Below are 11319 nucleotides of genomic sequence, written 5' to 3'. Positions count from 1 at the left end.
TGGGGCCCTGGTACCGATTTCGTAGCCCAAGCAGGCTGTGCTTGTCCACAGGGACGGCCCATCCTGTCTCTGCAGATGTGATTTCTCCTATATCAGGAGGAAACCGAGCAGAGACCCACACACACTGTGACTTTCCAAGCACCAAGCAGCGTTCGGTGCGTCCCAACGCTCCGGGGTAGGCTGGAGCTGGGTTGGAGGTGCAGTTACGTTCCCACATCCCTTCCTTCCCTGTACGTCTGCCCCTGGGGAAATCTGTTTGCCTCCTTCCTCACCTGGCCGTTAATCTCTTCCTACACGGTTGCAGGCTTCCTTCCCTGCCTGCGCGCGCCGAGCAGGCCTGTCTGCCGTCGACAGCTGACGCAGCGCTCAGGAATTCGCTGGGTAGCTGGCAGCACATCTGGACTTGCCCTGTGCACCGTGCTGCATGGCTGCGTCCCGGTCAGGTATGCAGCGAGGGAGGCTCCCCCTGCTCCGGCACACACCTGCACCGTGCTGGGGAGCAGCCAGTGGCTCCCCTGAGCCCTGTGTCGGCTCCTGCCCTGAGATGGAGCAGGGTTGGGGAAGATGGGAGCTCCAGTGTGAGCTGGCACATCATGGGAAACCATCCTGGGTACAGCATTATTGTGCACATCCCTGCGCACACACTGAGCCCCGGCAAAGCACAGGGAGGGGCAGGTGGGCCCAGCAGGACCCAGAGGAATGAGAGAACTGCAGATCCTCATGGACAGGGACTAAACCAGGCTCAAACTGGTCTGTGCACCCATCAGGTGGGTCCCCGTGGGATGGGGCTCGTGCCCCATGGACGGTCACGCCACGGTTGTCAGGCTTTGGCACAACTCGAGGAGAGCGGCTGGGGCTCGGTGTTGGGGTTTGCTTTGCTCCCACTGTGAGAGCCTGGCCGGCGCCCCTGAGCGGGCTGGCTGTGTAAACCAGAGCAGCCAGGTCTGCTGCTGCCTCCCGCCAGCGCGCGCCCAAATCCCAGCCCTCGACTCCCACTGTCAGGGCATTTGACACCGAGCGAAAATAGTTACGCCGGGGTGGAGCACAGGAGAAGAGAGGTTTTAGCTCTGCGCAAACCGCAGGGCTTTGATTTATGGAGCTGGCGCTCGGCAGACGAGATCCACCCCCCTGCTTTTTTTTTAATATTGTTTCCTGGCAGCTTAGTTGGTTTCTCTGCTGATTTGAGCAACGCTCCCACAATCCTGCGGGTGCCTTGTTGCCTTGAAAGCAGTCAGCTGGAATTTGCTATTTTAGGACCTAAAAATTAAGAGAGGAAGAAGAAGGAGAAGAAGGAGAAAGAGAAGAAGGAGGAGGTGAAGAAGAAGAAGACAAAGAAGAAGAAGGAGAAGAAGAAGAGGAAGAAAGTGTATTCATGTGAGCGCAGAGGAATGGTTTAGCAGGATTTCACTCAAGGGGAAAAGGCACAAAAAAAATTATGATTCATTTTCAGTCAAGCGGAGCTTCGTGTTTCTATAGTAAGTCATAACAAAACAAGGCGGCAAAGCCAAGAAGTTATTTGTACCAGATGGGCCAGCGGTTGTATCTGCAGCTTTTCAGGAATCATCCTGACTTGGGCAGATTTTGCAGCCAGGAGCTCAGGAGTTCAACCATCACAGGGGGTTACAGGGTGCCAGGGGGCCCTTCCGTGTCCCTTGGCTGTCCCTCGCTGGCTGGGGTGGGGGGGGGCGCTGTCCCCCAGCATTGCCACCCCATCGGCCAGGGGCTGGAGCAGCTCCTCCTGGGCTGAAACTCGTCCTCCCCAGCTCATCCATCCTGTTCATGTCAGCACTCGCCCCGTCTGCCGTGTCCTCGCCCCCGCAAACGAGTCTGACTACGTGGTGTTGCCTCACCTCCTCGAGTCACCTGGAAGCTTTCCCAGGGCAAGGGAGCCCCGGCGAGCCAAGGGCCCGCGCAGAGGTTGGGGGTGCTGAGGAGCGTGTGGAGAGCGCCCAGCCCCTGCCCATCTGTGGGGTGCCTGTGTCCTGGGGGGGGGCTGTCCTGCCAGCACAGCGTGGAGCTCGGATTTGCCCGACGCTTGGAGCTGAGCCCTGGAGAAACACCTCCCTGCAAACATGCCCCTGTCTCCCGCCTTCATTAACGGAGAGATTAAATATTCCTCCAACAAAATCCAACCACAAAAAAAAATTAATATAATCCACTTTTTGCACCTTCACTGCAAACAGATGATGAAATCCCAGTGACTTGTTTCCTTGGAGGAAATTCGGGCAGAGGGTGGATGAAATATTCACCCTCCTCGCTCGAGTCTGGCACCTCCGGCTGCCGCTGGCAGTGCCAGGATGGGTGCAGGTAGTGGGTGAGTGAGTCAGTCGCTGATCCCTTCCACTTGATACTTGTATGTCTTAATCACTTAGTGTAGTCATCCTGGATGCAGCCCTAAGTGGATTTGCATGGATAGATTGAATAAGAGTCCCTTCTCCCTTATATTTTTAGGATAAAGGGTAAGCAGAAATGACAAAGACAGGATTTTTTTCCTCTTGTCTTTGCTACAAATTATTTACAAATCAATTGAAATTGGCTATAACTTAGTTTATATTAATTTACTGCTCTGTAAGGGAATTACAAGATAATAAGATCAGTGTTAAAAGCAAGAAGTAGGTGTATTTAATGACTTTTCCCCCTACAGAGTTATGAAGCAATATTGGAAGAGTGAGGCAAGGCTGGGAAAAGGAAATGAACCCACAAAATGCTCCGGAGGGTTGGAGGGCTCAGATGGTACCTGGAGGAACAGGATGAGAATGCCAGTATAATAAATAGTACCTTTATTTTCGCACATGAATTTTAAATAGCGATCCAGGAACTGGATGTGAAATCAAGCTGGGAAGTGCTGGTGGAGCGGGGAAGGGGCATCCCTGGTGCCAGGCAGCGTGGGCCAGGCTGTGCCTCACACAGGGGGGTGTCACGTGCCCTGATTTGCTTCCCAAAACTGGGAATTTCCCTTCCAAGTGGGGAGAAAGCGGCAGCAGGTAAAGCCGGCTGCGGTTCAGGTTGCACATGAGAGTGGTGCTGGGGGGCTGCCCAAAGTCTGAGCCTTTCTATAGGTGACAGAGTGGGGACCCAGGGATTTAGGGCTGGGGTATGCCCTTGGGATTGCTGAGCGTTTGGGAGCATCAGCCTTCATCCCTCCCGAAAACCAGCTCCTTATCACGAGCTGAAAAATCGGCCCTGCAGTGGGTTCAACCTCCCTGGAAGCTCCGCGGTGGGGAAGTGCTGTGCTCGGCCCTTCGCAGGGACTCGGAGATGAAATGCAGCAGGGAAGAATGAATGTTTAGTGTTTGATCATTTCGGCTGGGCAGGTGGATTACAAATGACAATTAGCCTGCGAAACTGCTCAGCATAATTGTGGCGGAGCTGCGGGGATGTGTGCGTGCTCACGCGGGCTGTCTTGCAGAATGGACAAGAAGCCGGCTCAGGCGTCCTGTCAGTGGGTAAATCCTACGGTAGCGATCTGCAAGATAGCAAGAGAGGAGCTTATGTGAGCAGCCAAGGAGGATCTCGGCTGGTGCTGGTGGTGGCTACTTATGTGTCACACGGGCTTTGCTTTAAGCTGTGCAAGGCTGTTGGGCAGGGGGGGATGCATATTAATGAGCTCATCCCCGCTGTGGCCAAGCCACCAGCTGATATCCCTGACGTGCCCGCGATATTGTCCTCATTGTGCTGCACAAAGCGATTTCCAGCCAGGGCTGGGGATCTTTCTTGTTTTGGTTGAAGTGGAGGGGAGAATCCACCCAGCTAATCCCCTCCGACCCTACCCCTCCTGACGGGGTTTAAGGACAAAGCGGAGCGACGTGGCACCGACACGACACGTGTCAGCACTCCGCTGTGCTCTTTCCTTGCATGCTCTGTAATTTTAGGTAAAATAAAGCCAGTCAAAGCTGTAATGAAAAGTAAACTCCACGTGGCTTTCCCAGCCTAGCAGGCAGACTTTCACTCGGTGAGGTCAAGCCTACCTAGACCCGACTTTTCTCTCAGCTCCCTTTCCTGGGGCCCTGAGAAGCGGCCAGCAGCCCTGGTTTCAATCCCAGCCACTTTAGCAGCAAAAAACCCAGAAGGTCATGAGAAAAGTGTGTTGCATCCGAGCTTATAAAGGCAGATTGAAATTTCCTCTTCCGCTTCTGGGATTCATCCGCTTCTTTCCCATTAAAATTAATGGTAAGAGCACATCTCAGCTCCTTGGTAGCTCTTCAGCCTCTTCCTTTGCCTGATGCTAAAATAGAGACAAGCCCAGACTACATCCCCAGAGCCTCAGAGCAAAGTTGGCCTTTGCAGTTAAACAAAGCAGCTTCCGCTGCCCGGCGGAGTTGCAAAACAGCGAATAGTTGCTGTGTGGTTCTCGGTATTGATCTGTGATGCTAATCTGGGTATCTGTTAGCTGGACATCCCAGTCACACCACAAAATCTTGTTTGTCTAGTCCAGATCTCATGCAACCGGAATTCTTCTGAAGCATCGTCCTGGCGTAATTTTATTACACAAGCTCTGATAGTAAACACAGTTTCTAGTCCTCAGGGCCAGAAAGAGAAGCTGGAAAATTTGGCTCCTCAGGGCATTTAAGACAAAAAGCAAACGTACACAGACCCTCAGATATATTATCTTTTAGAGCATTGTGCACTCCAAACCCTGCGTATGGTTTGCGGAGGGAGCTGGTGGATGGTATCTCAGTGGGCGAAGGCGGGGAGAGCGAGCGGGTAATCCCAACCTGCAGGCAGGAGCCAGAGCCCGACATTGCATCTGGGGTCAGAAACAGAAATCAGCCGCAACGCTGAAATATCCCAAGCCTCTGTGCTGTTCCGACCCCGGAGCTCAGGTGAGGTTTCTCACCGGGTAGAGAGGAGCAGAGGTTTTCCCTCTTGCAGCCTTTTCCTCCTGCTCCTCCCCTCCTCCTCCTCGGCATTACTCACTGGGTTATGCAATGCTTATCTCCCAGCGCTGCACACACGCCAATAACCAGTTGGGCAGCAAAAATATTCTGCTGGAAAAAGCAGTTTGTCTGACTCTGCCTTCCTCTCTCCCAGGACTCACCCCGAATATTGTACAAGCCGCTTTTCTACTGCTTACCAGGGGAAAAAGAAGAGGAAAAAGGGCCTGGTTTTCTCTTGGGACTATTCAATGTGCTGCTCAGCTCAGTTTGCTTCTGCTTCATTGGCCTACAAATCCAAATCCTCTTAAATAATTCAGCAGAGCTGCCGCACTACAGGTCTAAATAATTCATCCTGGATCTTTGAGGAGGGAAATGTGGTTACATCACCCTTCAGAGCAAAGCTTTTGGGGCTCTTCCACTCCTTTCCAGAGCAAAGTTTCCCTCTGATCAGACCAAGATGCTCCTGTTGTCAGGGCTGTCGGGAAAAGCTGCCGTGCTAAGGGCTTTGAAGGGAGCTGGATCCCACGCAGCCCCCAAGGCCTGGGGTCCCTCACATCTCCCTTTGCTGTGGGTCCCCGAAGGTGGAGGCTTTCAGGGCTAAGCTTGACCTCAGCCAGGACTTCCCAGCAGAGGGGAGCAAAGGGGCATCGCACGGGCTGCACCGGCCGTGCTCGGCGCTGGGACAGCGGAGGATTCTGCTTCTCCTCTTCTCCCTTCGAATGTTTGGGATGCTGCTGCGCAGGGAGGGAGGTGGCCGAGGCAGCCTGGTCCTCGGGCTCTGCTGGGGAGGACATCGGGGAGGGGAAGGAAAGGGGTGGCCGTGGCGGGGTCGGAGCTGTTGAAACACCCGTGTGGTGTTTGCAAATCCCTTTCGCCGGAGATGGCTCTCCCACGGGGGAGTGTTGAGCAACTCATGTCAGCAGCTGACGGGTTTCTTCATGAATTCACATATGCCTGCTTCTCCAAGGGGCTGTTTAAATTAAAAATTCCCCGTCGTTGGCCAGGGCAAAGCAGTGATCATTAATCCATCCGGGCACAGACCGGTCGCAGAGGGCATCTGTGGATGTGTTACCCACACAGTTATCTCTATATATTCCAGTTTCAGTGCTTGGTGTAAATAACACACACTGTCCACGTATCATGCTGAAAGCAATTTACTTAAATATTTATGAAATTCTTCCAGGCCTGAAGCGCAGCCAGTTCCAGAGGTGTGCAGAGCTCCACAACCAGTGCAAGATGGGGGCTGGTGGGGCCAGCTTGGGGACCTTTTGGGGGTGATGCTGTGCCATGTCAAGCAACAAAGAGCTGGATGTTTTTGTGACTTAAAAACAGTAGAAAGCAGCAGAATGCTGACAGATGCTTTTCCCTACCCAGCCAATGCAACCCCAGCCTGTGTCCTGGACCCCAAACACATCCTGGTCTGCACCCCAGACCCCAGATGTGCCCTGAGAAATGCAGCCTGAGGTTCAGACCAGGCTGAGGGTGACAAGATTTCTTTTGGAGGAAATGGGGGTGAAAGAGCTTGAACAAAGGCAAGGGAAAATCTGATTATGCCCTTATGAGGTCAGGCCCTCTTTGTTTTCCCAACCAGTAACACCCCACTCTGCAGGCTGCAAAAAAATCACTTAAATCCACAACTGGTCTCCTTATAATTCCCAATTCCTTTCTCCTCTGCATCCCTCTGATAAAAAGCTACTGTACCGCTCCTTTCCCCCCTTACCCTTCCTCCCCCTCTGTGTGAGGCTGGGCCTTGGCCTTATCTCTGCACAGTGTAATTTGATTTTCCTGGTGGTGGAAGCGCTGGCAATTACCACAATAAAAGATGAGATTTGCAGCCAAGTGGGTGAGTGTGGCAGCTGGGCTGACACCACCATCACCCTCCTCTGTAGCTCAGGGGTTCCCTGGCCTCCTGGGCATATGTGAACCATGCACCAGGGAATATCCCCCACCACCACCAAAAAAAAGAGACAGGGAAGCATCTCCCCTTCTCCTCCTCCTGCTCATGGGACATGTTGCTCTCACAGTGCCCCGGCAATGGGGTTGCAGGAGGGGGATGCTGCTGCCCAGGGGCCCCTTCACCCCACGCTGTGGCATGATCTCTGCAGCAGCAGAGGCAAAGGGGCTTGGACTAGATCCCTATTTTTGGGATCACCCGATGTTTTCTCGGCACCCTGACAGGGATGTGATGCCCCTCGTGCTGCTGCCTGGCCCGGCTGCTCTTTCCCAGGCGCTGCCGCTCGTGTTTATGGTGCCCGTAAAAACCAAATGCGCTTTGCAGTTGAGCTTCATATATTATAAACTATAACCCAAACCCCATAAAGGAGCGAGTCCTTTGCATAATGATCACATACGTTTCTTTATGTGCTTTTATAGCGTGCCAGGGCTGTGGTTAGAGCCGCTCTGCACCTCGCAGATATGCAATTAGAGCAGCAGGAGAGGCTGGTCGGGGCTCGGTGGACCCGTCGCCTGTGGAGACATCGGTCCCTCGGTGGGAGGAGGAGCAGAGCCGGGGGCACCCAGCAGCCTGGGGGGGTCTGCGCTGGGGGGACGCAGCTGGGCTGGGAGGTGGGAGCCACGCTGTCGTGTGGAGAGGGGATGTACTGGACAAGGCTGCTGCGGGGAACCCTTCCCAAAAATGATGCTCTGATGCGGCCCGGGCTGAGTTTTGGGTTGGGACTGGAGGATGTGGGGTTACTTGGCCACATGCTGGAGGGAATCACAGTGTGTTTGTGCAGGGCAAAAGGCCACGAAAGCATGCCAGGAAGTATTTTTAGGCAAGTGGTTTTTTTTGTTAAAATCGTGACTCAAGCCTTGTCTCTGCTCCAGTACAGTCACAGTTCAGGAGCCCTCAGACCTGAGCGGAGATGAGGCAATAGCTGTCATCATTCAAAGGGAACCGATGATCTGTTAATTTGGTGCATGCAACAACCCCCTCGTATTTACCCTTGCCTGCACCCGTGGTTGGACCCTGCATCCTGCCTTTGCCAAGGCTCCTGAGGGGCTCATGGCACTTTTTGGGCATCAGTTAACCCCAGCTCTCTGGCAGGATGAAATATTTGTGGTGTTATCTACTGCAGCTAGATAGAAAACAACCCCATGGAACAGTGAGCATCCACCACTGAGCTGAAAGGAGAGCTTTCGTAATGAGGTTTTATCCCAACTCAAATACAGGATGTTTAAACTGGGTTAAAAGGCCCCACAGGGACAGTTTGGGGGATGCAGCGCAGTTTGGTGCAAGAGCCTCCCCTTCCTCATTTGGGGAGGAGCAGGAGCCACTGCCTGTGGAATCAGTTTTAAGAGCTCTTCTCCACGATTTGTTTATTTATTTTGCCCTGGTGTGAAGTACCGATTTGGCTACACTGTTGCAAATTCGAATCCTTTAAATCAACTTAAATCACTTATAAACGCAACAGTAATCCGGGGATTTATTGACACAGGGTCTGCATAAACACAGATAGAAACTGGTTTCACTAAATCAGGGCAAAACCCGAAGCAGCTATTCTTCTCTGCTTTTTCTCCAGAGTAGTTTAAACCAGTTTCAAGTTGATTTAAACTAAGCTTGGCTGGGGGGGGGGGGGGGGCAGGACACTTGACGCTTTCCCAATCCTCACTCTGGCAGCTGGGAGAGCTGCCTCTGCTGCAAACAGCCCAGCGACCCCTCAGCAGCTCTGCAGGCTCCTGTCCCAACACACACCTCCTGGATTTGCGCATCTGTCAAAGATAACCCTGCCCAGATACCAGTCTTGAGGCCCAAGAGCTTGTAAGAAAATGCTGGTTTTTTTCCCCAAGAGCCCACCCCAACAATCACAGCAGTGATGGGCCTCTCAACCCAGGGCAGGAGGCTCAGGGGTGTAAGAGCTGCTTTTTGGGAGATGGGGATGCCCACAAAAGCAGAGCCATGAGCGTGCAGGCACCCCACAGCAGAACTGGAAGGGTTAATTGGGAGCAGAGGGCAATTAGGGAATTCCTGGCATCTGGGGAGCCCCCAAGGGTGGTGCAGACAGGTGGGATGAAGCCCATGAAAGGGCTCCCAGGGAGCAGGGAGGGTTTGGCTGCAGCAGGAAAAGCGAGGAGCTGAGGAGCGGTGGCAGAGACACATGTGTCTGGGCTCTGGGTGTTGTTACCTGGCTGGTTGAAGCGGGTGTGGGTAGGACTGTGCTTTGTGGTTGTTCCTCCTGCGGCAGGACAGAGGGGTCCCCAGGCACTGAGCCACCTGAGCATGTGGGTGTTGTTCTCTGGTTAGCAATTAACAGCCCAGAGGGAAAAATAAAGCAGATACAGAGATGCAAACCCTTTTCCTGGCTGCTCTCCAGAGCAAAAGGAAGGGAGATGTGGAACAGCCGCGTTGCAGTCTGCAGTCTGGCCTGTAGCCTGGTATTCTCCACCTTTTGGAGGTGTGGGAGAATTTACAAAATGCCCTGGGAAAAAGGGTCAGCTGCTTTCCCTGCTTGGGGGGGCTGTTTGTTTCTGAGAAGCACGAGGGGCTGTGATGTTTCTGCAGAGGTGGCTTCCCTCTTTGCTTGCACTTGGCAGCTCTGTGCAGCCAGCTGGTTAGTGGAGAGAAGACCCTGGGAGGGGGAAGAGCTGAGATTTTTTGCTAAAAACCCAGCAAAAGGCTGGTACCTTGTGTGAGAAGGAGCCGATGGGTGGTTGTGGGACGCTGGTGCTGGCTACAGCATGCCCCGGGAGATGAGCTTTGGGATGGATGTCCCCTCGGCTCTAGTTATCTTGGGCCTTTCTGTAAAAACTCTAATTATTACTCACCCTGCGGTAAAGATTTGTATCCTCCCAGGAGGGTCTGTCTTACCTAAAAAGCTGCATTAGGAAGCTGAAAAGACGATTATGTGGGGTTGTAGAGGTGGGGACAGACAGGATTTTGCTGGGGAGGGAGTGGGATTTAGCAACTTGGTGCTTGCTGTGAGCTGAGAGGATTATGCTGCTGACTTTGGCACAGTTCTTGGGTTCAAATGGTCTTGGGCAAAATATTTTCCCCCTTCTTGTCTAGGTGGTCCCTAATGTACTTGTGGGCTATCTCCTGTATCTATACTGTGTTTGTTAAGTAGGGATGGGTAAAGACAATGTTCTGAGTAAATCCCAGGTTAGCCTGAAGCAAGCTGAGTGGCATCTGGTTTGAGTGGTCCTTGTTGTACTGTGAGATAAAATCACGGCTGTGCCGTGCCTGAGTGGGAGACACTGGAGGAGAAAACAGGATTGCTGACAAGATAAGGTCTGGCTTATCTATGCAGAGTGTGACTTGAAGTCAGCACTCAGCCTAGACAGTGCAATAGGTAGAGAAGGCTGATTTAATCGCTTAGTCACAAGGTAATTTTGTCAGGTGAAGCCCTTCTAATGTAATGTATTTTACATGTAATTCCTGGTTAATTCTGTTAGATCTGCACACTGAGCAGAGGCATAATATAGTCGGGGGTGATGAGTTTGGTCTTAAAGGATTTATTGAGGCAAGATTCCAGAGGTGAGCATGGACTGCTAGCATCCTGCCTATGGATAAGCGTTTTGTTTTACTTTTATATCTTGAAGGAGAGAGAGCTGAGGGTTTGATCGTGCTGCATCTCCTTACCCAGGTGTTTCGCTGTTGGAGTGAGGGATGAGACAACTTACACCAGCAGCCCATGGCCCGAGGTTTGGGCGCTCGCAGCTGTAGGACTTGCCTTGCCCACAAGAGGCTGCTGGTGCTGTTTGCAAGTGTCCCTAATGCCAGCTTTCCCTTTGTTTAATTCTCAGTCTCAAAAAATAACAACAACAATAAAACAAGACCAGAACAACAAGGAAGAAGTTGTTTCCTCTCCAAATGTGCGAGGGACTGAACGCTTTCCAAATGTGCAGGGGGTCACCCCAGGGAAGGGTGCTGGGACAGGGCAGGACAGCCCCTCAGGGATGTCCCAGGGGACAGCCAAGAGAGAAAATGCCTCCAACCCTGGCGAATATGGCAAAAGTGGTCCTGTGCAAAGAGTGAAGGAATGGGAAGTGTGGTGGGTGAGCGGGAACGGGGCTGGTGCTGACATCCTGTAGGACTCTGCCAGCTGCACCTTTCCGTTTTGCTTCATGGTTTTTGAGGATCTGGGACCTGTGTTTCCATGGGAATGTCCTGCTGTAGGGGAGGGAAGAAGGGTCCGTTTTGAACCACTCAGCAGCTGAATGCTTCTGCTTAAGCCAGGGGAAAGGGAGGGCCTTGATGTCCACAGCCTCTCAAGGGGAGAGCAGGTACCTGGAAAGAGGTGAAGATGAGCTGTTGAGTATCTCCTGGCTGGGGTGATGAGGGGAGGCCTGGCCAGCCTCCTCTTCCTGTCCTGGCCTCCTTCTTGAGTGGTTTTGGTCCCTACCCCTCATGCATACTAAAATGTGTTTACAGTGTGTGTTATTTCACATCAACAACCGTTGTTCCATGCCAAGGGGCCTGCTGAGAGCCACCTGAGAACGGCAC

This window comes from Strix aluco, chromosome 28 (genome assembly GCF_031877795.1).
Source record: "Strix aluco isolate bStrAlu1 chromosome 28, bStrAlu1.hap1, whole genome shotgun sequence".
NCBI lineage: Eukaryota > Metazoa > Chordata > Aves > Strigiformes > Strigidae > Strix > Strix aluco.
This window is presented reverse-complemented; position numbering follows the sequence as displayed.